Source organism: Rhineura floridana, chromosome 7, assembly GCF_030035675.1.
Source record: "Rhineura floridana isolate rRhiFlo1 chromosome 7, rRhiFlo1.hap2, whole genome shotgun sequence".
Classification (NCBI taxonomy): Eukaryota; Metazoa; Chordata; class Lepidosauria; order Squamata; family Rhineuridae; genus Rhineura; species Rhineura floridana.
Window position 1 is genome coordinate 41,894,887 of NC_084486.1, and position 27,575 is coordinate 41,922,461.

The window sequence follows — 27,575 nt, forward strand, 5'->3', positions numbered from 1 at the left end:
TAATTAGAAACTGTTTTATTAAACCAAATAAACAAATGGAATACAGAATCTTCAAGAAACCTTACAGTCTCTGGGGGCAGTGAACTGAGGATGGGATGATGGTGGAGAAATAGTTCTGATGGAGAGAAAGTTTCTCAAAGAAAGACAGCTCTGGCGGAGAGAGAGAGAGAGAGAGAGAGAGAGAGAGAGAGAGAGAGCTTCGAAGATTGCTTGGTGGGAGAGATAGTTCTGGCAGAGAGACAGCTTCTTAGAGACAGGTAAAAAAGAAGTATTGTCCTCTGGAGCTACTAGGCCTGCTGCCAGCTCAGCCTATGGCTGAAGCAAACTGAGGCAAGTTTTGGAGGGAAAAGCTAACTGCAGGAAACTAGTTAGGACTGACCAATAAGAAAGGGTGATATTACCCGACAGGAAGTTACTTTATAGCTAAGGGAGCATAGAGCTAGACGTTAGAGTACCATAAGTGTAGCCTAATAAATTCATTGTTTAACGCAACAGAGGAATTCTCCCTATATACAGTTCTAAACCCTGTAGAGACAGCACAGTACTCATGGTTAACCATGGAATACCCCTCCTGTTGGGATTATAAAATAGGAGCCTTACCTTTCTCTTACTCCTATAATAAAGATCTCAATCTCCTGGACAACCCCTTCCTCCATCCAGATCTAGCAGTATGGAAAACTTGGAAAAATGCCTCCTCTCCCAGCCCTTCCCAATAATATGTTTTTTACATCACCCACTATTCTACCATATAGACAAACTGACACAATTTCAGAATTAAGAACTTAAAGGATTTTATACCCTTAGAGATCTCTTAACTTACACTTCTCCTATAACCCCTCAGAGAATAAGAAAAAACTGGAGTCCTCCCCCTGCATCTGGCTAGAACTTCATCAAATACAACACTTCATGTTGATTCCTTCGGTCAAACAATATGGCACTAAAACTCTGATCCCATTTGAAAATCTCTCCTGGAGTTCATTCACACATAAAGGCTTACTATCAACACTGTACAAACTAATATTAGGAGCAATAAATGGAACCCTAGACAGTCTCTGCAACATATGAGAACAGGTTATTAATACTGAGTGGAACTCTGTGTGGGAGAAAAATACCTTTCACTCTACTTCAGGCAGGCTATGAGAGAACTCTTTCAAATCGATTCACAAATGGTACCTGACTTCCCAAACCCTCAGCAGAATCACTAAGGATGTTAGCTCATCATTCTGGAGGGGTGTGTGGAGACAGGTAGCTACTTCCAGATGTGGTGGATGTGCCCAGTCATCCTGACTTTTTGGAACAAATATTCGATTAAATTGGACTCATCACAAAACAACAAATAACTTGCAGCTCTCCTTTGCATTTCAGAGAGTTACTGGTCTCCTTTTTCATAGCAGCTCGCATCATTGTGGCATGCTGCTGGAAACAGGTTGACCGTGACTTAATGAAAGAATGGTATCAACAAATTTGGGTATCAGCCCTTATGGAGAAACTGCAACAACAAAGAAAATGACGCAACCAATCAAAGGAAGATACATTTCACACAAAATGATACGTGTATTAGCCATATTGTAACAAAGGAACACTATTGGAAACCCTCCTCCACCCATAACTCTCTATGGAGAAATGTTTTTGGTTGAAAAATCCTAAAATTGTATTAACCGTCAACCCTCTATATCTCACCCTAACATTCCTTATACCTCTTCTTATTGTCATTTATATGCCACGTGTATGTGTGTGTGTGTGTGTGTTAAATAGTGATATATTATAATTTGATGTTGTTCATATACCCCTCCTCCTCCTTAGTAATGCCTTATTCTAATCTCTCTCTTCATTCTCCAACTTCTCTTCCTCCCTCTCATCTTTCTCTCTCTTTCCCCTCTTCTACTCCTCTCTCTCTTCTTCCCTCCTCACCCCCACCCCCCTTTATTATTGTCGTTATATTTATTTATTTTCTAATTGTATTGAAATGGTCCCTTTTGAATCATCATGTCCCCTTATTTCATGTATTTGAAAACATTTACAATAAACAATTTATTTTTTTTTAAAACCTATCTTTCTGATTATACTCTGCACCAGGATATATATTCTCAAAGAATGTCTGTATGCCAATTATCTGCCATGCCACAGATATAAGTATTTGGGGTTCCCAGTATTTTCTGAAGAGGTCTCTAGAGACAGAAACACTGAAATGTCATCTGGTAAGTAACTAATGAAGATGGGAGCTGGGGATGGCAGTGCTTAGCATGTTCTCTTAGGACATTAGGAGGTATACTGGGATTACCATTGCTGCTGCTCCGTACCAATCAAATTCTGTCAAAAATGCCTGGTTTGAAAGGTTAAAAACTAAAATGGTTCTGAGGCAAGGGATTTGGGGGGAAAACATCTTGCCTGAAATAGGGCCTCTGAGAAGGCCATGAGATTGCAGTTCTCACAGCTGAAGCTAGTTAATTAAGCTATAAGCAAGAACACCTGCTTATCAGTTAAAACTGGTACTTCAAGGCCAGTTGGCCCAGGAAGGTTGGTGAGTGCGCGACCATTAAGCACAAAAGCTCCAGAAGGTTTCATCATCAGAAAGCCCCCTGATTGGCTAATTAATTCCTGGTTGTTGCTGGGCATTTTCCCATAAGAATAGGATTCAGACCTTAGCCTTTGTTCCTCAATGTTCTTGATGTTATCTGATGTTGAGGTTCCATGGTCTATCTGCTATCCAGGCTATGTATCTTTGGGGAGATGTGAGTATAGATTAAGCTAGACAGTTTTGTTATTTTTATCTGTGACTGTAACTCTCTGTATTTTACCTGGCCGTCAGGGGTGTGGGTTTTAAGGAATCATTTTATTGCCATATCTTTGTGCACTTATATTTTTATTCTAATAAAGCTACTTCTTATTTACCAGTGTGTGTTCATTGCAGGGGAGATTTGGCTCTGAGTCCAGCACCTTGGCCATTTAGCTACAGGCTACTGGATATTTGGGTATTTTGCCTAAAGGCTCTAGGACAAGGAGTGTACCTTTGCCTCTTGTCTTTGGAATCCTTGGCAGGTCTATTTCTGGCACTTTGGGTTTCCCCTTGGCACAGAGTGGGTGACCAGGATTAAGGTGTGGTGGCAGTCTACCTACCTTGCAGGGCTGGTGTTGGTTTATTCGGCCCTGGTAAGGGAGTCATGGGTTGTGTCTGGCCAAGATCAATTGCACTGGGTTTGGGAATTGAGTCCTGGGACTGAACTGACAGTGGTTCATGACAAGTTACTTTTTATAAAATTATGATGCCTATATTGGCTTAGGCTTTTGAGTACTGTGACAAATAACACATATTTTGTGGTCAAGTGCTAAAAGATGAGCTCACCTAATGGTGATGGGGCTGATGAACTAGAAGATGTCATGATCTTCATTTTGTCTCCTACAGTTCCTGAGTTTTACATAATCTTGTGAATCAACCCTAAGTAATGCCTTGTGTATAAAAGAATTGATATAGATCATACATATAAATGGGCTTCCAATATTAACTGTAATTCTAAATCCATCTCCTATATATAAATGCACAATGTTATAATTGAAAGGAACGTAGAAACAATTGTCTTCTGGTAACTTTATATTTTTATACTTTTCAATGCCAATGCTGTCAAAGAAGCATACAATCTAATAACAATAATAAAAGACACAATACAGGAGGAAAAGGAAATATTGATGAAAGAGGAGAACAAAAATCCAAGTTCCAGTTCTTAAATAATGTACAGGTGGGATGTACACAGAGGGAGACAGTCCCAGGAGGAGAGGAGCCTAGTGATAGTTAGTTCATTCCAAGCCCATAGTGGCCTTGCTGTATAAGCTTTCGGCATTCTCATATCAGTAAGTATACAAACTGAAATGTCAAATGTAAAGATACTGATTTTTCTTTAAACCATTAAAAGATATTGAATTGTTTGAATTAAGCTGGTTCAGTAGAAGCCTTGAGGATATATGAAAAAAAAAACTCATTTTTAAAACAGGCCTTGAGATATCAGCACAATGCACACATATAGCTGGAAAGTGGGGACCACATCTGATGTCAAGAAAGAGAAGGATAAATGATGTTGTAGGCATTAGTTTCAAGCTGTTGAGTCAAGCTTAGTTGTCGGATGGGATGTTTTTCCAAGGCTTAGCTGATTTTGATAGCTCAGCTGTGTCAAGTTTACTCAACCATGTCCTAGGGTGTTGGACTTGACAGACTTATAGGCCCATTCTTACTCTACTATTCTGTTATTCTATTTTTATTTTCTCTTTTTTGCAGTCTCACTCTGTTTTGCTAATGCTTGTGTTACAAACGTAGTGAGAAAACAATATTGGGAACAAAGTTGGGAGAAATATTTTAAATCCTGGACTTGAATTTTTTGTTTGTGCAAAGCCGAGTATTGTTGACTAATTGAGAAGGGCAAGGCTTAATGCCCTTAAGAACAGATCTGTGCAGTTTGTTGCACAGAACAGCTGGAAGCAAGAGAGATTGCAAGCTGGTTCATGCTGTAAAAAATTAGGAAATTATGATGTGAGGATGCTTTGCCAACACTATTTTTATCCTTCTTTAGATAATTTGTGATTGACAATAAGGAGAAAGACAGCATTCTTGGAGTATAATTGCCACAACTTTCTTTAAATCTACAGACATGTCTTTTTGAATAAGATTTGAGATGGAGTAAAGTGTGGTGTGCGTATATGTGTCAGATCATTTGCCTTCTAAGCTCTAATCCATGCAAGGTACTACTCTGGCTTTCCATGCCAGAATTACGCTGGCAGGGTCATGTCTTGAGTGGTGAGCACTCTGCCTAAGAGGAAGCTATGTGTAAGGTCCCATGATTCATCAAACCCTGCAGTTGCCCCAAATCTGCTTGGTGATGCCAGCTCAGGTAACTCTGTTTCTAAGTACCTTCCTGTATCCTGGGTAGACCCTTGTCCAATGCCATGCACCTTAGGATAGGCATCTCTCTTCACCCAGGATCTGTGGTATCTTGACCCCTCTTGCACTGTTCCAACAGCCATATAAGTTGTGATATTTGTGCAGAACAAAAACAACCACTTTATAGAACTAAAGCTGATACCAAGGAAAGGTGACACATGGGCCCTTCTCCAGCCAATCTGGATGACATGAAAAAAAAATCATTCAATAGAGCAGCTGGTTGCAATCTCAGATAACCTTACATTGAAAGGATAGGTGGTTTGCACTGTCCAACTGTCCCAACAGAACTGAAGTCAGTCTTTGTGCACAAGGCCTAAAGGTTTCCAAAAATCTCACCACCAAATCCTGTGAGATCTGGAATGCTGGATCTGACTAGAATTTGCCCCAGCGGGCTCTCACAATGATGCAGAGCCCTCTTGCCATTTTGAGAGTCCATTTGAGTGTGCCATCTAGGGGCAGGACCATGGAAGGAACTGCCAGGACCAGCAGATATTTCCTGTCCTGCAAACCTCCTCTCTCCCCCATTACTGCAGGTGTTGGTACGGTAATCAGAAGGGTGACTTGTAGTTGCAATTTGAATTCTTTCCCCATATATTTGTGTGTGAGAATGAGAGATATATATCTCCATGTTTATAGACCTATTCTGGCCTTTTGTCAAATTCTTATAATCCTTTCAATGTAAGTTGGTGTGTTACAGAAAAGATTAAATAAGTTAGGAGTTTATTTTTACTTTGTTTACTGAGCCTTCAACTCATCAGGTTCCGTACAAGTTGTTTCTTGGTTTAAATTTAATGATTGAATTATAGCATTGTCTAAAATTGTCATTGCCCAATCATATGAAATTGAGCAAGAAAAGTGGCAAAATTACGAAACTTGCTCGGCTTGTGTAAAAAGTCAGACATCTATTCCAAGGTTATAAAGCTTACTTCAGCTCCTGTCTGCCAGCACACCTATTTCTTTAGCTATACCTTCAGTGAGAGCTTAGGCTTTGACACACTTTGCTTAATGCTCTGAATTGTTTTGTAAACTGCTGTGGATATGATTACATGCAATTTGAATGCTGTGGTGTTGATGTGTATTTAGTTAGGCATACACAAATGTATGCATGTGAGGAAGGCATTTTCGTTTGTGTATTGTGATGATTATCTGGGTTTGAGAAATTGACATTTTAAGAGGCAAATAATTCCAAATTGCAGTTGTTTTAAGTCAGTTTGTGTTACCTATTCTACTGTCAGTTAATAAAACAGCAAGGCTTCTGTACACAGAGATTTTATGTTTTTTTACTTCTTGACAACACTGCTTTTTGAAAAAAAATCTTAAAATAAAATTACACAAATGTCACTTCTTATTTACACACATGAATCTGAACAAAAACAGCAAAATGATAAGTTATCCAAATGTTTAAAGCTGATTAATTTCCCTTCAGTTACTTGGAGTTTTCAGTTTGTATATGTTGTAATGAAAATTATTTTTGCTGATTTTTGATAGATTAAAATATGCACTATCCCCTTTCAATTCAGGTTGAAGTTCTATACATTCCATTCCCAGTTAGCTTCTGTGCTATTGCTATTCCAGGTTGGCGTTAATATTGGAATTATTCAACTCCTAGATATCAAAACTATAAATGTTTCATGTTTCAGTGTATTCTGCAGATGAAGGCTGTTATGGTAAACCAGTTACAATGAATAAAGCAGCTGTCAGAGTTTCTTCTTTTCTCATCCTAACAACAATGCCTTTGTCAAAAGGTTTGTCACTTTGTCTGTATTCTACCAGAATAGTACTGCTATCTGTAGTACATTCTTTAAATGGAAATGGTTCAATGAACCTACCCCTTCTTTGGAAGACCTTTTCACTTCTCAAGTAATTGAATTCACTTAAAACATTTGGATGTTCAGCTTATACGTTCTTCTGATCAATTTTAGACCATTCTTGGAGTCTCAGATTTTTTTGACAGTGCTAATAATTCCTGGTGATGAGTGTCTCTTGTTAAGTGTTATTTATTAGAGTGTAGTTCTAAGGTACAAATGCATCTCAAATGCACTTGAGACTCAAGGATGTCACCTATTAGTGGATTCTCTTAATAGCTCAGATATGCCTTAACTAAAAAATCATGTTTCAGTTACGGTTCATTCCAATACATTCCTATTCATAAGGAAGCCTCAATGAATTCAGTGGAGATTACTTCAGATAAGTGGGTACAGAACTGCAGCCTTAACCAGATTTGACTAGCTCTATACTCTAGGGCTGGAACCTGATACATAGTGGAAAATAAGTCCCATTGACACACTGAATCAGTTGGGTGTTGTAATGGGCAACATAATATTAAACATGTTTACATGCCCACTGCACTTACTTCTATAATCATGTTTAGCACTGTATTATCCAGTATGACATCCAACTGACTTAGAATGTGTGTCTTTTCACAATTCCCTTTTGAGTGTACTCTATGGGAAGCATTTTTATTATTATTATTATTGACCAATTAATATAAAAAGGTCTCTAAGTACTTTACAAGTAAAAAACCATACAATCAGAAAGCCAAAATTCAAATAAAATTAAAATGCATACTGTCAATTAAAATCCAGAATCACAATGCTAAAACAAAATACTGAGCATTGCAAGTGGTGGTAATGCATCTGCTATGTAAAGTATGACTGAGCCCCAAGGGCAGAGCTCCTAAACACATTTTAACATAATTTAACATAATGAATTTTATTTTGTTTGGGGGGCAGCTTGAGAGCTGGGAAGGTTCTGTGCTTCTCAATCTCCCCTCTCTAATGTCCCTCCCCAATACATTTCACTTTGACTTCTTTAACCTGTCTGAGGTTAAAACACTCCCATCCCAAAAAAGTGAATGAGGTATCATGTGTGAGGGACAAACTTGTAAACACCACAAAAACATTGATCCAAAACACAGATCATGGATCTGTGGATCTTTGTGATTTTTTCATACAATTTTCACAGTCATGTGCCTTCAAGTCGATTACAACTTATGACTACCCTATGAATAAGCGACCTCCAATACCACCTGTTATAAAGCACCCTGTTCAGATCTTGTAAGTTCAGGTCTGTGGCTTCCTTTATGGAATCAATCCATCTCTTGTTTGGTCTTCCTCTTTTTCTACTCCCTTGTTTTTCCCAGCATGATGGTCTTTTCTAGTGAATCATATCTTCTCATGATGTGTCCACAGTGTGATAACCTCAGTTTCATATTTTAGTTTCTAGTGATAGTTCTAGTTTAATTTGTTCTAACATCCAATTATTTGTCTTTTTTGCTGTCCATGGTAACTGCAAAGCTCTCCTCTAACACCACATTTCAAATGAGTTGATTTTCTCTTATCCAGTTTTTTCACTGTCCAACTTTTACATACATAGAGATGGGGAATACCATGGTCTGAATGATCCTGACTTTAGTGTTCAGTGATACATCTTTCATAGCTGCCCTCCCCAGTCATACCCTTCTGATTTCTTGACTATTGTCTCCATTTTGGTTAATGACTGTGCTGAGGTATTGATATCTTTGACAAGTTCAATATCCTCATTGTCGACTTTAAAGTTACATAAATCTTCTGTTGTCATTACTTTAGACCTTTTGACGTTCAGCTGTAGTCCTGCTTTTGTGCTTTCCTTTTTAACTTTCATCAGCATTCATTTCAAATCATTGCTGGTTTCTGCTAGTAGTATGGTATCGTCTGCATATCTTAAATTATTGATATTTCTCCCTCCAATTTTCACACCTCCTTCATCTTGGTCCAATCACGCTTTCCATATATATATTCTGTGTATAGATTAAACAAATAGAGTGATAAAATACACCCCTGTCTCACACCCTTTCCAATTGGTTTCTCCATATTCTGTCCTTACAGTAGCCTCTTGTCCAGAGTATAGGTTGCCCATCATGACAATCAGATGCTGTGGCACCCCCATTTCTTTTAAAGCATTCCACAGTTTTTCATGATCTACACAGGCAAAGGTTTTGCTGTAATCTATAAAGCACAGGGTGATTTTCTTCTGAAATGCCTTGGTCTGTTCCACTATCAAATGTTTGATTGCAATATGATCTCTGGTGCCTCTTCCTTTTCCAAATCCAGCTTGGATGTCTGGCATTTCTAGCTCCATATATGGTAAGAGCCTTTGTTGTAGAATCTTGAGCATTACTTTACTTGCAGGGGATATTAATGCAATAGTGTAGATATATACTATATAATAACTATTATATATATTGTATATATACTATATAATAACTATTGTAATAGTTCTCTTTGTCCCTATGTACTAGTCACTGTATTATTGCATTTAAGGGTCTGACTGTGTTTCTATCTCCTTTTGTTTTTGCTTTCCTTCTGTCTTTAACCATTTTAAGAGTTTCGTCAGTCATCCATTGAGGTCTTTCTCTCTTTTTAAGTAGAGGTATTGTCTTTTTGCATTCTTCCCTGATAATATCTCTGACTTCAACCCATAGTTCTTCTTGTTCTCTATCAACTAGGTTTAAAGCCTCAACTCTGTTCCTTATTTGATCTTTATATTCTTCTGGGATGTTATTTAAGTTGTATTTTGGTATTATGATTGCTTTGTTCTTTTTCTTTAGCTTTACTCTGATTTTCAATATTACCAGTTCATGATCTGTACTGCAAGCTGTTCCTGCTCCTGTTTTTGCAAAAAGTATGGAACTTCTCCTGCTTTTGCTACCAATTATATAATCAATTTGGTTCCTATATTGACATGGTGTCCATGTGTTCAGTTGTCTTTTTGGTGGCTCAAGAAATGTGTTTGTGAGAAACGAATTGATGGCTTTACAGAATTCAATAAGTTTTTCTCCTGCTTCATTTCTATCTCCTAAGCCCCATTTTCCCACAATTTCTAGTTCTTCTCTGTTCTCTGTTTTTGCATTCCAGTCCCCCATAATTATCACAACATCTTATTTTGGTGTGTGATCAATTTCTTCCTGAACATCTGCATAAAATCTCTCCAGTTCTTCTTTTTCTGTGTTTGCCGTTGGAGTGTAGACATGGATGATTATTATGTTTGTTTGTTTATTATTTTATTTATATCCCACCCTTCCTCCCAGCAGGAGCCAAGGGTGGCAAACAAAACCACTAAAAACACTTCAAAACATCATAAAAACGGACATTAAAATACATTGTGTTAATCGGTTTCTCGTTTAATCTCATTGATGCCACTCGCTCAGAACTTGCGTTATAGCTCCTAATTGCTTTTGCTACATCACTTCTCACTATTAAAGCAACCCTGTTTCTTCTTTATTTCTCATTTCCTGCATAAAATATTTTGTAGTTGCTTGATTGAAAGTGTCCCATTCCTGTCCATTTTAAGTCGCTCACACCAAGTATTGTAATGCTAATGCGTTCCATTTCTTGCTTGACAATTTCTGACTTTCCCTGGTTCATGCTTCTCACATTCCATGTTCCTACTGTGTACGTCATACAACTTTGGACTCTTCTTTTGCATCTGTGTGCATCAGCCCAGTGGCGGACCAAAGGCGGAGCGAGCCGCCTGGGGTGCAGACAATAAGGGGGTGCTACTATAGCTGCTCACTCTACCATGTTGCTGCTCCCTGCCTGTGGTAGCCGCCAAAATGTAGGAGAGGAGGGTCCCTTGGGCTGAACGACTGGAGCGGAGGCCTCTGCAACAGCCTCCCCAAGCAGGCTCAGATCATGGAAGAGGAAGAGGAGGGCCATACTGCTGGGAAAGAGACAGGCTGCCAGCTGGGATGTGTGAAAAACTGAAGAGGGGAGAATTAAGTGGGTATTTGCCCACCCAAGCAGGTAGTCTGTGTCTTGCCCCACTGTGTGGTGCCTCCTCTTCCTGTTTCTCTTTCTCCTTCACAGTATGGCCCTGTTGGGGAAGTTATTGCCGAGGCTTCCGCTCTATTGTTTGGTTGGGGGGGGGCTTCTCTCCTGCCTCCTTCTTCTCTGTGGTGGCGGTGGCCGATTGGCAACAAATCCATAGCGGCTGCTGATCTCATCCCTACAATTCCCTTGCATGCTGATTGCTCCCACCATCTGTTGTGGGAAGGAGAGAGTCAGGAAGGAGAGAGTCATGAGCAGTTGAGAGTAAGAGGTTTAAAGAGGCAAGGAGGGTGGACAGTCAATCCCATGTATTTAATTCTTTAGGCAGAGGTTCTCAAACTGTGGTCTTCGCCTCATTTGCCCTGTGGCTTGAAATTACTTTAAAAAAATGTGCTGGGGGCTAGGGCTAGCTGGGAGGGTGGGAAGGGATATCACTGCAAGCTCAGGCTATCAGCCAGCAGCAAACGTTTGGTGAGATGGGGGCTTGCTTTTAAAATAACTTATTGAGGGAAGGATGGAGCAATGGATGGGTCCCTGCATGCTCCGAATGCTGTTGGTTGCTAGCAAGGTGGAGCTGGTGGCAGGTGCTTCCTTGCCCCAGGGAGGATCTTTGCTGAAGGGTATGTGTGTTCAAGTAGAGGGGGGGAGAGGTATGACTGCAGGTGTGCTTACTTACTGAAGGGAGGGTTGCTCAAGTAGTGTGTGTGAGAGAGACAGAGAGAGAGAAAAGTTGTAAGGGGGCATAACATGACTCATGAAGGGACCCTGCACTTCTAAATTTGCCACTACACTACTGTTTGAATAATAATATTAATTATTATTATTAACAATGTAGTGATTAGAGTGTTGGACTTGGACCTAGGAGACCAGGATTAAATCCCCACTTGGCCATAAAGCTCACTTGATCTTGGACCATCCGCTGTTTCTCATCCTAACCTACCTCACAGGGGTGTTGCAAGGATAAAATGGGGGGGGCATGTTTGTATGCCTCCTTGAGCTTGTTGGAGAAAAGGGGTAGAATATAATCAATAAAGTGGTCCCCAGGGAGAATGAGTCCCTTGGGCTGAAAAAGATTCCCCACTCCTGCCTTAGAGAAAGGGAAGAGAACCTCCAGCAGTGGACTCTGCAACGAAGAATTATCTATAGCAGGGATAGGGGCCATGTCATCCTCTAGACGCTGTTGGATGCTAACTCCCATTATTCCCAGTCAACATAGCCAACGGTCAGGAATGATGGGAGCTGTAGTCCGGCAGCACCTGGAGGTCCACAGGTTAGCCATTCCTACTTTATAGTGCTGCTGCCTTCTTTTTAAATACAGGCGATGCTTTCCCCATCACTGATGTTGGAAAAAGAGCTTCATTCTTGCCTGCTGTAGAGGTTTTAGAGCAGGGTTGGGCAGCATGTGGGACTTGTTATTTATTGCAGGTGGGGAAAACTTGGAGAGGGAGAGAGAGTAATGGCTGGAGGGGGTAAAGCTCAGTGGATGGAGTGATGGAAGGAGGAGGGAGGGGAAAGGCGGTATGCAAATGTTCAGACCTCTGGCAGAGTGATTTACCCCTCTTCTGGCAATCTGCTAAGTGTAACCTGCTAACCACAGAGTTTTAAATTTATTCATCACCTTTTAATGCCATCCTTTTTCTACGGAATTCAAAGTAGCATTTTAGCCTACCTGTTAAACACACTAGTTGCCAGATCAAAATGTTTCCATTCACCACACCTGAAGGGAACAGATGGATCTGCCGATCCGCTGCAAAATCTCTTTGAAGCTAATTAAAAAACACACACCCCAAGCTGCTCCCAGGAGGTTTAACGGTTTGACTCATTGTGTGCTCCCATTTTCAGAAAAGAGAGGTGGAGACACACTGGAACTGCCAGAACAGGGAATGTGTTTCTGAATGTTCCTGAAATGACTCTTTTAGAATTGCAACTCCTTGCAAAAGCAAAAAATCTTCTACAGCCGGATCCCACCCAAGGCCAGTGGAAGTGAATCCTACTTATTTCCAAGTCAACATGTTTAGGGTTGTTGTTGTTATGTGCCTCCAAGTCAACTACGACTTACGGCAACCCTATGAATCAGTGATCTCCAATAGCATCTGTTATAAAGCACCCTGTTCAGATCTTGTAAGTTCAGGTCTGTGGCTTCCTTTGTGGAATCAATCCATCTCTTGTTTGGTCTTCCTCTTTTTCTACTCCCTTCTGTTTTTCCCAGCATTATGGTCTTTTCTAGTGAATCATGTCTTCTCATGATGTGTCCAAAGTATGATAACCTGAGTTGCATCATTTTGGCTTCTAGTGACAGTTCTGGTTTAATTTGTTCTAACACCCAATTATTTGTCTCTTTCGCAGTCCATGGTATGCGCAAAGCTCTCCTCCAACACCACATTTCAAATTAGTTTATTTTTCTCTTATCCACTTTTTTCACTGTCCAACTTTCACATCCATACATAGCAGGTTTAGTTCTGTCAGTATATTAGTTTCTTCCTTGTATATTCTGTGATGTAACTGTAAAAGTTATTCTTGTTCACCTTAGCCTTTCTTGGTCATATTTTTGGAATGGTGCCATAGTTCTTAGAGGGATGTTATCCTGATGGCAATGTGTAGAGAAGTTTGATGTAGATAGGAGTTATTTTTTTTAAAAAAATTATGGCTTTACACTGACTTACATTTTTATCATTGCTATATCTGTAAGCAATGCTTTTTTGGTTAGTCATACCTTGATAAAAGTGAAGTGAGTGTCAGTGGTTGTCATGAGCAGCAAAAAAGAGGTGCCAGTACTCTGTATTAGTGAGTTCCATCACAAAAAAGCACCCTCTGTTGGAACTTTTTCACACACAGTCGGTTTTGTCTTCTTTTAGCTCACATTTAGCTTTTTCTTCACTGTATTGACCATCCAAGGTAATGTGAATGTTCTACATTCTCTGTTTTATACACAGTTTGTTTGAAATATTTATCATCATGTCGTTGAAAACGGTCCGGAAACTACAACTGGTGCAGAATGCGGCGGCTCGTTTACTTACAAACAGCCGCCGCCGTGATCACATCACGCCAGTGCTATTTCATCTACATTGGCTTCCAGTTGTTTTCCGGGCCCAATTCAAGGTGTTGGTATTAACCTTTAAAGCCCTATACGGTCTTGGCCCAGTTTACCTGAAGGAGCACCTCCAGCACCACCAATTAAGCCGCCCGACTAGATCAGCCACGCAGGGCCTTCTCTCAGTCCCACCAACAAAAACAGCTAGGTTGATGGGGACTAGAGAGAGGGCTTTTTCAGTGGCGGCCCCCACTCTCTGGAACTCCCTCCTGTTCGATCTCCGCCATGCCCCTTCCCTAGATACATTTCGCCGAGCCTTAAAAACTTGGCTCTTTGGACAGGCCTTCGGGACCTCCGGGGTGGGCTAACTTTTTATGAGTGTTAATTGTTTATTGATTGCCCTACATTGTCTTATACTGCCGCTATTTTAAAATGATCATTCTTGACTGCATTGTATCTTATTTTGTATTGTATTGTATTTTATTGAATTTTAATGTGTACGTCGCCTAGAGTGGCTTCGGCCAGATAGGCGACACAAAAATTAAATTTTACTTACTTTACTTACTTACTTACTTGTTAGCAGGAAGCCTGCAAAGGTACATCACAAGAATGACAGGTTAATAAAATGATGAGATGTATGTAATTAGGGATGTTATAAGAACTCGAGAACACTAGTACTAGTACCAAAACTGGGTGCTAGTGTGTAGATAGTACACATTATATAGTTTAGTTTGGCTAGCTATTTTAAAAACTTTTATTTTGTTTTGCTTCTTTTTGGAAAGGCAAATACAACATAAAAAAAATAAACATAGCCACTGGTAAGGATGGGATCCTTTGGCCGGTGCCAGTTAGAAAGCATTCCATTGACCTAACAGGCTGGCATCAATTCGAGTTCATTCTGTATCTGCTAACCACTGTTTTACTGATCTATGTTTTTTTTTTACTTAGAAAAAAATATTGATATTAATATCAATATTCTTAAAGGAAATATCAATATTTTGAATGAACCACCAAATATCAATATTTCCTTTAAAATGTCAATATTTTGAAGGAATGCAATATTTTAAAAGGAAATATTGATAAATTATCATTCTTACATCAATGTTTTAGAGGTGGATTTTTTTTTAAAGAAAAGTCTGTTTTCAAAAATAGCTTTAGAAATTCACTACACTAAAATCTGATCCTCAGCAACTGAGAATAAGAGAATTAACAGAAAATTTGGTACCAAATCTGAATTGGGCAGAATTCTAGCACATCCCTAGGTGGAGTCTGGAGTTTCTTGTTGCTGTCTTGAGACAGACAAGGAGGTTCTTGTCTAGTTTCTTGACTGGTGAGTCTTCTAAGCTTTTCATGAACTGGATTACTCTAGAATTCAAGTCCTGCTCAGTTGCTTCTAGGTGCTGGCTGTTATCAGTTATATCATTAATGTACTTTCTATTGGTTTTGTTTAAAATTTCACTTGACTAAGAAGCAAACTATATTGAGGAAAGGGGGAAAGGATGTTTTTTCTTATAACTCTGTATGAACTGTGACAATTAGTGTTGTAATTTGCTTTGACCATTTATTTATTTATTTAATAAAATTTATATACTACTTGAATGAAGACGTCTAAGCAGTTTGCAAAACATATCAAATGTGGGGTGAAGCCAGTAGATTGGGGGATAGTTAGCAGAGTGGTTAAAGTTTGGACTAGGATCTGGGAGATAAGGGTTGAAATCCCACTCAACATAAAGCTCACTTTGGCCACTCACTGTCTCTCAACCTAACCTATCACACAGGCTTGCTTGTGAGGACAAAATGGGGAGGGGGAGAAACATGTATGCCATTTTGAGCTCCTTGGAGGAAAAGTGGGATATAAATGGAATGAATGAACATGCTATTGACAGTGGTGGGATGCTTCTTTCTCCAAGATGGACCATCAGTTCATTTGTCCAGTGATTCCTGGAGCCTTTTTTAAGCAAGCAAGCAAACAAAATCTTTTTAGCTCATTTGCTTAGCTTTATGTGAGCAGCAATTAGTGTCCAGGACTTGAGAAAAAATAGATCTAATTTTAAAACAGCTTTGCACTAGTGTAGAATTTTGATCCCTCCCCATTCTGAGCTTTAAAGGGGAATGATGTTTGATTTGTACTGCTCAAGCATTGATGACAAGGCAAGTTCATATTCTGAACCAGGTCACTATGAATTTTGGCAATATCACTCCTGACAAGATTCTCTTGGCCTTGGTTTGAAGTCCAGTCTGACAACCATGCACAACTACAGAAATCCTACATTGAAGCTTGGTATTAAAAACATAGTCTCTCTTTCTTTCTGAACCTAAAAAGTTATAAGTGTAAATATACAATTTGTCCATCAGTATTACCCCAGTTCATGCTCCAGGTTATGGGCAGAGAGAAGGAATACTGTCCAATATTTAATTAATTGTCTGCTGTATTTACCACATCTGAGTGATGGATAAAACAAGGATGTGAGATTTACAAAGGAAAACAATACTTTTTAAATTCTTAGAGAAAAAAGGAATCTGGCGTAAAAGTTTTTCTAACAACCTGAGCATGAAAAAGATGTCCTGTACTTAGTCTAGAATGTTACATAGTTAGTGTTGCATTATTTCAGAGTTATTTTAGAGGAAGGTAGGGGACTTGTGGCCTTGCAAATGATGTTGAACACAAGCTCCCATCATCCATGCTGGGTGAGGCTGGTGGGAGTTCCAACTACCTTTGGAAGGCCACAGGCTTCCTGTACCTGGTCTAGAAAGTTTTCCTCCCTCCTGGAACATGAGTTCCTTGGGGAGGGGCAGTTGCATTCCCCCAAATAACCATAATCTCCAGCTTCCATTTTTTTTAAAAAGAGTGAGTTTCTAGCATTTGTGGAAACTGAAATATGAGGCAAAATGTGCAGATACTATTCTCACTTTTTGTGTGTGAGAAAGTAGCATGCTCCCACCTTTCAGTGTTTTAATTTGCCCTCACCAGCCCCCCAAAATTCCTGAGAATGCCCACAGTTATAGTATTGGCACAAATTAAGTGTCTTCCTGGCTTGAAGCATGTACCAGCTGATACACTGTTTAAAATTTTGCATTGGTAGAGCAATCTCATTTTTCAGTTATGCATTGAGGTTGCCTTCTCCTGTTGCTGCTTTATGCTTTATTCTGATTTTTTTCTTTTCACAGGCACTACTCTTTGTTGGTTTCCTCTAACTGTGTTTGCTGCTACCAAGTGATAGGAGGGATACTATGAAGATGGGGCTCTAGGAAGTGAATGGAAGTCTTTTAATAGTTCACATATGCGAAGGTGATAAAACAAAGAACTAGCAACCCCAGGATACAACGTCTTTTCTCCATTGGAAACTCTTGTACAAAGAAGGAAATATAGCGGTCCCCACCTGAGAGGAAAAAGTGAGTTTTCTGTTTTCTAGTTGCCTTTTAACCACTGATTCCTTGCAGTTTTATACATATGGATTTTTTCTGGATTTTTCTCTTGAAATTACATGAAAGTATAATGTTTTCTACTTTCCTACATTTGCCAAGCCTCTTTTTTGTACAATATTTTAAGATTATTCTTAATGTTTTTAAATCAGGGGCCCACAATATTGGCTGGCCTGGCAGTAAGAATGAGCAGTAGTGGCTGGTGCCCATTGGGACTGGTAGGGTGGAAGGCAGGCAGCAAGCCCAACAGTAGGTTGAGCTACAGGCATCAGCAGGCAGAGGCAACTAATTCTAGTTTCGTTCCTGTCTTCCCTGCCGAGTTCTACAAAGAGAAAGAGCTGACAGGCAGTGTCACCCCCTTGGACTGGTTGTAAGTAAGAAGGCAGGCAAGTTGTGGGGGGGGGAGGGTTGTCTGAGGGCAGGTTAATATTTGCCCATATGGATCAGCCTCCACTGGGAATGGGTGTTAGGCAACTGGCTGATTTGGCTACTCAATAGTCAAGGTGCTCTGGGTACTTTGGCAGTGCTGTGACAAAATAACTACCAGCCTACCTCCCAGCCTTGGACCTCTGTAGGGGACAGGGATCACTGTGCAACAGGGGGAACAATCCCCACCCAGTTCTGCAACTCCAAGCTCAGTGCTCAGGAGGAAGGCTTATTACTTTCCATTTTTGCCGAAGAGCAAAAGAGAAAATGTGGGCACCTGTTTTAAAACAGGTGTATATTTTGCATGTGGGGCTACAGCTATAAGAAATCAATGGCATGTATAAAATATTGTACATCAACCCTACTAACAGAAAATTAATTTCATCTGATATATTATCAGTGCTACTTTGTTGAACTGTTTAATGAGTTCAGCTGCAAATTTCCAGCCACTGGGTGTTCAAATTTTGAGACAATGGTTAAATCAGGGGTGAGGAACCTTTTTTAGCCTAAGGGCAGCATTCCTTCATAAGTAATGTTCCAGAGGCTATATGGCCATGGTGATGGGTGTGGCCAGATGCAAAAGTAGGTGGGAAATTAATGTGATACTTACACTGTACAGTAGGCTACATTTGAGGCATGCAAATGTCAAAGGTTTTTACACCCACATCTCCATTTTGATGTGCAAGAGGCATTTTCACAGCTCAAGGATGCATTTGAGCCAGGCAAAATTCAAAAGCTTTCTAGAAATTTGGCCTGGAGAGAGGAAGTCTGGCTTGGAGACAGTCACAAGGGCTGGGTACAGAGGCCTAAGGTTCCCCATTCCTGACCAAAATGAACTACCTGATGATGAGGTACACCCATGTCAAAAATGTTTCCAGTGTCTGTTGCATGATAGCATGGTAGAATGGACTTGGAGGTACACTACTGTAGTAATATGTGCCCTTGTGGAAAGTACAGTAATCCCGATGGAGGCTGATGAGATGAGTTTTGTTTCTGGCTCCATTCAGCTGGAAACAACACGATTCTTCATGAACTGGAAATTTGTTCCTCAGCAATCCAGTAAAGGTGCTTAAGTGAAATGGGCATGTGAAATATTTCCAAGATATCAGGAAGTTTGCAGAATCTGAAAATAGATAATTGAGGTAAGAACATCTCTCACTAGCTTTTAGTTTGAAATTAGTATGTGTGTAAGATGATAAAATAATTAAAGGAAAAAGAGCACAGCATATCAAAAGCACAGAATGGGGAGAAATGAGAGGGTCAGCACAGGAACTTTGCCCAAAGGAATTCTTAATGAACTTTCTTCCTCACATCTCATCTGCACAACCTTTCTTTGATAATAATATCCACAAACACGCACAAGCGTGCATGCACACACACATGTGTATATTAAGGTGTTTAACTGCAGAGAGTGACCTAGTGTTCTGAGGATTAAATAAGAACTATAGAATTTATAAAAGCTTTCAAAAATCTGGGTCAGTTTTATGTAGTTATATGAATTTTAAGTTTATAAAAGAATTAAAACCAGTAATTATCCCTTGGTTGTCTCGGTAGTATGTAATGAACTTTTAATGTTACTGTAATACTTAGTATAATTATTTTTAACACAACAAATTGCCATATTGACATGAAGTCTCCTTCTCATTCTGACCTCATATACGTCCTGACCTGTCTGCTTTTTCATCTTCTTGGCAAGAGCTGATATGTAATGGAGATCATCAATAGAATTCAAATTGACAATTTTTTGTTGCAGACTGCTAATAAAAGTAATTTTAAGAAAACCATTTTTAAAATATATTTCTTATTCTATGTAGTCTTTGCAGATATACCTTTTCTTTCATATAAATGACCATGAGGAGATTAGAGAATGGACACAAAGTGTATTTTGCATTTTTTAATGGTTGCCCCATTGTTTTCTGGTATATCCTTTATTAAAACAAGCCCATTGTTTTCTGGTATATGCTTTATTGCCATACTTAATGTTGACTTTAATGGCAATGGAATAGTAGTGTCCTTTAACCCCCCTCCACCCCTCGGATTTAGGTATAAATGTATGTTGTTGCTTATGATGAGTAGCTTGATCATAAATTTGATTAGTATTGTTCAGTTACTAAATTGGTATACTTATCTGTAAGACAGACTATTTAGAAAGCTTAAGTTCTTTTATGATACTATGTAACACAGAGAGGTGTCCATACCATATCAGCCCTATCAACAATGGAATTGAAATTATTATTTATTAATTTGTTACATTTATACCCCACCTTTTTTTCACCATGGAACCCAAGGTAGCACACATATGGTTCCCAGGCGATCTCCCATCCAGGCACTGACCAGACCCAGACCTGCTTAGCTTCAGCAAGGTGGTGGCCTCATGTGCCTTCAGACCATAGCCTGGGAACTATGAATTTCATTGAGTTTTATTCAATAGTATATTGACAAGAAGCTTGTCGCTGCACTTGGTATCGTGAGTGGATGAATCTATGGCATGTTTTCAAATTAAGAACAAACTGAAGAATAGTAATTTCAAGTAGAGATGCCAGTGAAACTCACTGAACTTGGGCATGGATATGAGCTTCTTGGGTTCATAATGTTCACCTTGAAGCATTAAGAACTTCCAAATACTTCTCCAACTTGAATTAGAATCTGAAACGGAGAAGAATTCAGGATTTACAACCCCTCCCAATGTGATTCCCGTTTCATTTGAACCCAAATTGCTAGGTGGGAAAGGTGTGGGCATTTTCAAAAGTTAGATCAGTAAGGAAAATTAGCCAAACTATTTCTGACTTTTTTTTTTTGAAGTAGCTTAGTTTATTTTCTCTGCTTCTCTGAAGTGAGCCCAGAGGGAGCTGTTCATTTCTAGACATTGCTTCTAATTAAGTGTTTTCAAATGGGTGTTGGTTCCATTTGGAGTCTAGGTAGGCAACTACATTTATGACCTCACATGTTCAAGCAGATGAACATGAGTAATTAATTACAAAACAAGCATGCTTAAATGGCAATTCTGCTAGGTTCCTTTAAACATTTGTTAGAATGTTTTTGCAGTCAATCAGTTAAAACATTCCATTTATTTTTAGTGCTCTTTGGGTAGAATTCGTTTGATACCTGACTAAAATGAGCTACTTGAAGTTCATATCATTGAAGTGGGTAGCAGAACTATCTTGGTTGACCATTCAATATTATGTACAACTTTCTTGGCAGATTGCTTGGTGAACAAATCTTATTTTTATGTTGCAAGTGGAGTTGAAAGGATGTGCTTACTTACTGATGATGAAGATATGAAGTTATTTCAGTGGTATATGTAACCAGAACAAATGTAATAAAGTAAAATCCTACAGATTTCCATTTTTAAACTGCCTTGATTATCTGAATACTTGTAGGTCATGCAATCAATTAAGTTGATGCTTCTTTGGATGAGAATATTATACAGCCACAAGAGTGGCTGTATGCTATAGCCAGTAGGGATTTTTCACGCTGTACCATGTTAAATGAAAATACCCCCACACACACCCTTCTGGTGCCTTGTATAATCCCAATTCAAAACAAAAACTTACAAGTCTTATATTGTTGGATTCAGAATCGCTTGCTTTACAACTCTGAAAGTTTTCTTGGTGATACACAACCCCCCACGGAGAATTCACAAGTTAAAGTGAAAAATGGGAGAGAGAAAAACAAGAAGCCATTTGGACTTTTTTCTTTAGAATCTCTTAACGTTCATTAAAAATCAGAGATGACTGTAAAGTATCTCTAATCAAATCCCTGAGCTTTCCCCAAACACAGAGCTTAATCTTCAGTAGGTTTAAAGTAAAAAAAACAACAGTATGGTTTGTTTTTAATTAATAGATAAAAATGCATTACCATGGATGATAACATCACGCAAGCGCAGTAGAAACCAGGAGTTGTTTTCTTTCCCTCCCCCTGCCCCCTCCCCTTCCCATTACTTGGGGAAAGTTGGGGAAGTCTTCTGCTCCTGTGATTGGTGGGCAACAGAGATGTGCCTCACACTGGCCTTCTGCTCAGCGTCGGTCTTCCCTTGTGCTCTGTTTGAGGAGGCACTAGGGAGGAAGTGGAGAGCCAGACAGCCAGGAGAGAGAGAGAAAAAAATGGAGGTGGAGGGAGAAAGTCGGAGGAAAAGGATGATGGAGAAGAAGGCAGCAGCAGAATGGAGGTGAAGAGCTATGGAGGTGTGTGTGTGTGTGTGTGTGTGTGTGTGTGTGTGTGTGTGTGTGTGTGTGTGTGTGTGTGTGTGTGTGTGTGTGTGTGTGTGTGTGTGTGTGTGTGTGTGTGTGTGTGTGTGTGTGTGTGTGTGTGTGTGTGTGTGTGTGTGTGTGTGTGTGTGTGTGTGTGTGTGTGTGTGTGTGTGTGTGTGTGTGTGTGTGTGTGTGTGTGTGTGTGTGTGTGTGTGTGTGTGTGTGTGTGTGTGTGTGTGTGTGTGTGTGTGTGTGTGTGTGTGTGTGTGTGTGTGTGTGTGTGTGTGTGTGTGTGTGTGTGTGTGTGTGTGTGTGTGTGTGTGTGTGTGTGTGTGTGTGTGTGTGTGTGTGTGTGTGTGTGTGTGTGTGTGTGTGTGTGTGTGTGTGTGTGTGTGTGTGTGTGTGTGTGTGTGTGTGTGTGTGTGTGTGTGTGTGTGTGTGTGTGTGTGTGTGTGTGTGTGTGTGTGTGTGTGTGTGTGTGTGTGTGTGTGTGTGTGTGTGTGTGTGTGTGTGTGTGTGTGTGTGTGTGTGTGTGTGTGTGTGTGTGTGTGTGTGTGTGTGTGTGTGTGTGTGTGTGTGTGTGTGTGTGTGTGTGTGTGTGTGTGTGTGTGTGTGTGTGTGTGTGTGTGTGTGTGTGTGTGTGTGTGTGTGTGTGTGTGTGTGTGTGTGTGTGTGTGTGTGTGTGTGTGTGTGTGTGTGTGTGTGTGTGTGTGTGTGTGTGTGTGTGTGTGTGTGTGTGTGTGTGTGTGTGTGTGTGTGTGTGTGTGTGTGTGTGTGTGTGTGTGTGTGTGTGTGTGTGTGTGTGTGTGTGTGTGTGTGTGTGTGTGTGTGTGTGTGTGTGTGTGTGTGTGTGTGTGTGTGTGTGTGTGTGTGTGTGTGTGTGTGTGTGTGTGTGTGTGTGTGTGTGTGTGTGTGTGTGTGTGTGTGTGTGTGTGTGTGTGTGTGTGTGTGTGTGTGTGTGTGTGTGTGTGTGGGGGGGGGGGGGGGGGAGGGAGAGTGTTCATGCGTGTGTGTGAGAGAGACATTTTTCTCTCTAGATTCAAGCAGTGGAGAAGTCTGGCTCATTTTCAGTCACTTCAGTCATTTTCAGTCACCTAGTACAGAAGTGATTGTTGTCTAGATAACAGAAAAATATAGGATATTGGCATAGCTTTAACAGGACAATAACATATCCACCCAAAAGCAAAAGGTAGCAGCAAAGATAATCTCATGCTGTGTCTAACTCAGGTTTAATTTCATTTTTTAAATGTTTCCCACCCACCCCATGTATGTAAAATTACATAGACTACTAAATTACCCTGCTTAAGCAAATGGAAATAAATTCATCATTAGTATATTCATAGTGCAGTAGTGGGGAGGGGTGGATATAGTGCTTCAGAATGCATAAGTTACATCAGCCCTGCAAAGTAGCCTAGTGTGTCTGTACAGATATTGGGGGCGGGCTGAGAGGGAGTTGTGTATGACAACCCTGAAGTGTAGTCCAGTGTTGTTCAGTCTTTTGGTTTTGTGTTTTTTCTCTTTATATTTTGAAAAGAACTTTTAAATTGACTGTAGCAGCAGCATTCATTTCTTTAATTTATTAAATGTATATCCCACCATTCCTCCCAGAAGGAGCCCAGGGTGGCAATGGGTGGAGGGATCATTTTCATGTTCCTCTTCAGCTTATGCAGAGAACCATATTACACTAATTAGGTGGCCAAGTGGTTTTTCTGTTTGTGACCAGTAGTGCAGTAGCAAATTAAAAAGTGCAGGGTCTCTTCATGATAGTCACAGCTATGCCCCTGGGTTGAGAATAAGTTCCTTTTTAATGCCTTCTCCCATAACAATAGACATCCCTAGGATAAGCACAAAAGAGGAGAGTATTAGCTACTGAAAAGAGTCTTCTCAGTGACTGACTCACCTCCTTTCACTCTGATTGGCTCTAACCAGCAGAAAAGGACAATAAAGCATGTTAGAAGACTCTTCTCAGTAGCTAACACACTCCCCTTTCATGCTGATTGGTTCATAAGATGCTGGACACATAGGGACTCTGCTCCCAAAAAAGTAAGGGGTCTAAGACCCCCTGAGACCCTAGACAACTATACTACTGTTTGTGAGTAAGAACCAACTATCAGAGTTCTAAAAGCCAGACTCACAGCTGCTGGGCTTGGCTAATCAGGGGGCCACACCCACACTAGACTTTGATTTCACTTGAGACAGTCATGGGTTCAATCATAGAATCCTGGGAAGTGTAATTTGTGAAGGATGCTGAGAGGAGACTCCAGTGGTGAGACTGGGTTAACAGTCAGCCACTCTGATAGAAGGTCTGTGAGGTGAACAGAGCGTCTTCTAGCAACTCTCAGCAGCCTTCACTAACTACACTTCCCAGGATCCTTTGAGAGAAGCCATGACTGTCCAAACTGAAATAAAGGCCTGGTGTGGATGTGGCCAGGGACAGCTTTGGTTTAAATTTGGGTGGGAGGCTACATGTGCCTGCTGTAGAATAAAAAGGTGGGGAAAACGCTGAAAATCAATCATCCTGTTCACAATGTTTTCCTTTGGGAAAGGAAAAGGGCTTCCCTTCTGCCCAGTGCCCACCCACCCAATCTCCTCCCCCTCCCCTCCCTGTCCCTCCCCCAGGTCAGTGTTGGACTATAATCTGGGAGACCAGGGTTTGACTCCCCACACAGCCATGAAGGTGACTGGGTGGCCTTGGGCCAGTCACTGCCTCTCAGCCTCAGAGGAAGGCAATGGTGAACCACCTCTGAATACCGTTTACCATGAAAACCCTATTCATAGGGTCAACATAAGTCCAGATTGACTTGAAGGCAGTCCATTTCCATATTCTAACTTGATTGCACAGAAATAAATCCCATTGAACTCAAAAAGTATGCAAATGATCAAACCCACCCTCCCTTCTTCTCCCTCCTATCCCCTCTCTCTTGCACCTTCCCATCCCCTTCCAATCCCCTCCTTCCCCTTCTTCCTCCCCCTCCCCTTCCTCCTCCCCATGATCAGTTTTACCTATCTTAAGCATGATTGCACGGAAGTAAATACCACTGAACTCTATAAGCATGCAAATGATAAAACCTGCCCCCTCCCCCTTTCTTTGCCCCCCAACATGCTCTTTCCCCTTACCCCTCCCCCTCCTTCTCCCCCATGGTCAGTTTTTCCTATCCTAACCATGATTGCATAGGAGTAAATCCCATTGAACTAAATAAGCATGTAAATGATCAGACCTGCTTTCCCCCTCCTTCCCCTCTCCTCTCCCTCCTCCGCTCCCCTCTTTCTTCTTCCTCTTCCCCTGCCCACTGCAGCCCTCCCTCCCCCCAGTCAGTTTTACCTATCCTAAGCATGATTGCACGGGAGTAAATCACATTGAATTCAATAAACATGCAAATGATCAAACCTGTCGTTCTCCTCCCCTCCCCTCCCTGTCCTGCCTGCTCCCATCCCTTTCCTCCCCTCCCTCCTCCTCCCCATCCCCTGTGGTCAGTTCCATCTATCCTAAGCATGACTGCAGGGGAGTAACTCAATAAGCATGCAAATGATCACTCCATTCTCAGCAAACTTGCACAGGATCCCATTTCTTACCTCCTGGATTAAAAAGCAGGGAAATTCACTAATTCACCATATGCTCAGAGGTACGTGTTACCAAATTCTTCCAAGCTACACAGGAAGTGGATTGGACTGTGAAAGACCAACCCAAATTGTGTTTGCATTTTGACCAATTTGTAGGGCAATATCTCAGAGGTCTCCTGCTCCTCTGGTGCATTCACTATAGCTGCCCAATTTCCCTGCTTTTTAAAGTTTGATAGAAATATCTGTGGGCTATAGGTACATTCTTAAACCGCAAGGTTTTTTGCTTATTAGTGAATATACATGATATTTGCTATGAGCATATAAACATGGACAAACTAGTGATTATGAAGTCAAAATAGTTATTTTTATTTAGACATTTATGTCCCGCCAGGAACACCAGAAAGCAGGGTTGAGTAATCTTACACAACTATGAGATCTATAGTAAACTTGGTAATCAAGAACTAGCTGTTTTTGTCTTTGAACAAACAAATGAGTGGCTTACCGCATCACTCCCAATTACTGAGTCGCAGTAAATAAATAATATCTACAATATAGAGCACCAGTGTGGTGTAGTGGTTAAGGTGTTGGACTACAACCTGGGAGACCAGGGTTCAAATCCCCACACAGCCATGAAGCTTATTGGGTGACCTTGGACCAGACACTGCCTCTGAGCCTCAGAGGAAGGCAATGGTAAACCTCCTCTGAATACCGCTTACCATGAAAACCCTATTCATAGGGTCGCCATAAGTAGGAATAGACTTGAAGGCAGTCCATTTCCATTTTCAAAATATAGAGCACTCCCACTTTGTTTATATGTTATATTTTCTGTTCTTTGAAAGACTGGTAGAAGCAAAATATAAACCATGACTAAGATCTTGAATAGTAGTGGGTTGTCTATACAACTTGTTTTCATTTAAAATGAAAACCATAGAGCTGACTGGTAAAACATAGATTTTTAAAGGCTCTTTTTAACACACACACACACACAAGTTTCCAAGATATATTGCGTATGTTCTAGCAGTCCCCTAGGGCTAGAATTATTGTTACTGTTAGCATTATTTACATGTACTCAGTAAGTACAAATGATGCTACAATGATGGAAAGTTCTGCAAAGCAGTAAAATTATTATTTTCCCCATATAGCTTGCATTCTATAGACACAAATTGGTATAGTAGACAGACTGGCATCTGTGGCTTTGGATAGTAATTATTGATCCTTCAGGACTGAAGAACTTTGCCATATCCGATATTAAGTTTGTTTTTGTTTTTACTGATGAATAGTATCATATTGGATGTGTCAATTTATTAATGCATGTGTTTGGGTGGGGGTGATAAGGTCTCACAAGATTTGCTAAAGTATAGAGAACCTGCTATTATGAAAACTTCACATATTTTGTATAGCATATTTTACTGAAACAAAAGTGTTCTAATCCACAGGAATTAGAACACCATATTTCATTAAACCACCCAATTTGGAACAAAAGTCCATATTATGGACTTAATTTTATCACAAAGATAATAAATACAGGAAGAAAAGCTAGAATCAACCTGACACTGCTATGTGCTATACGGATTTTAAAATCTTTAATTCTAGTGGATCCGTTTCAAAATTAACAGCTGTCATCACAAGTGCAAGTGGGGCCTCCCACTGGCAGAAGCACCTGAAGCATGGCAGCTCTGGCCCAGAATGAATCCCATATTTTATTAGGCTCAGTTCACAGCCATTATTAAATCCCTTAAAGAACATTGAGCCTAGACATTTAGGGTGGAATCTGAAGATGGATTTTGCATGTTGGAGGTTACATCCCCTCCCCCCACTAGTTAGTAATAGTATACAATTTGGCTTCAGTTGACTCCAAATTAATCTGTGACTTGGCTAAATTAAATATTTCCATTTTTTCTTTATTTTTGCTCTGTCTGCCCTTTAAAGTGTGGGGCAGATCTGGGTTACAAGCCTGAATTTAATTTCTCAGAAATGGGGAGTAGCCATTCTTTATCAAAGAATCCTAGGTGTGTCGTCTGGTATTTATAGTAAGGACTGATTCAGCCTGCGCTCTCCATTTTGTATCTTAGTCTGCAAGCTGACCTCATGGTTACAACATCCAGCATAATGGTCTCCACCCCTGCTTTGTGTAACATTTTGTCTGATTAAGTGGTCTGGATGACTTGAAAGAATGCCACAATTTTGTCAATTTTGTCCTTATTATAGTA

At 40.3% G+C, this 27,575-nt stretch overlaps 1 long non-coding RNA gene across 3 annotated transcripts in view; it reads left to right on the forward strand.

The window, feature by feature from the left end:
• The window catches only part of LOC133388878 (uncharacterized), a 316,785-nt gene that overhangs the window by 108,215 nt on the left and 180,995 nt on the right, over positions 1-27,575 (forward strand). For 2 of the 3 annotated variants that reach the window (XR_009763964.1, XR_009763965.1), the window contains exons 1-2: positions 2,665-2,732; positions 16,934-17,158. This is a non-coding gene — a long non-coding RNA (uncharacterized LOC133388878). Of the gene's footprint in view, positions 1-2,664; positions 2,733-16,933; positions 17,159-27,575 lie in introns of those variants that run through there. The other variant, XR_009763966.1, reaches the window with a different exon arrangement.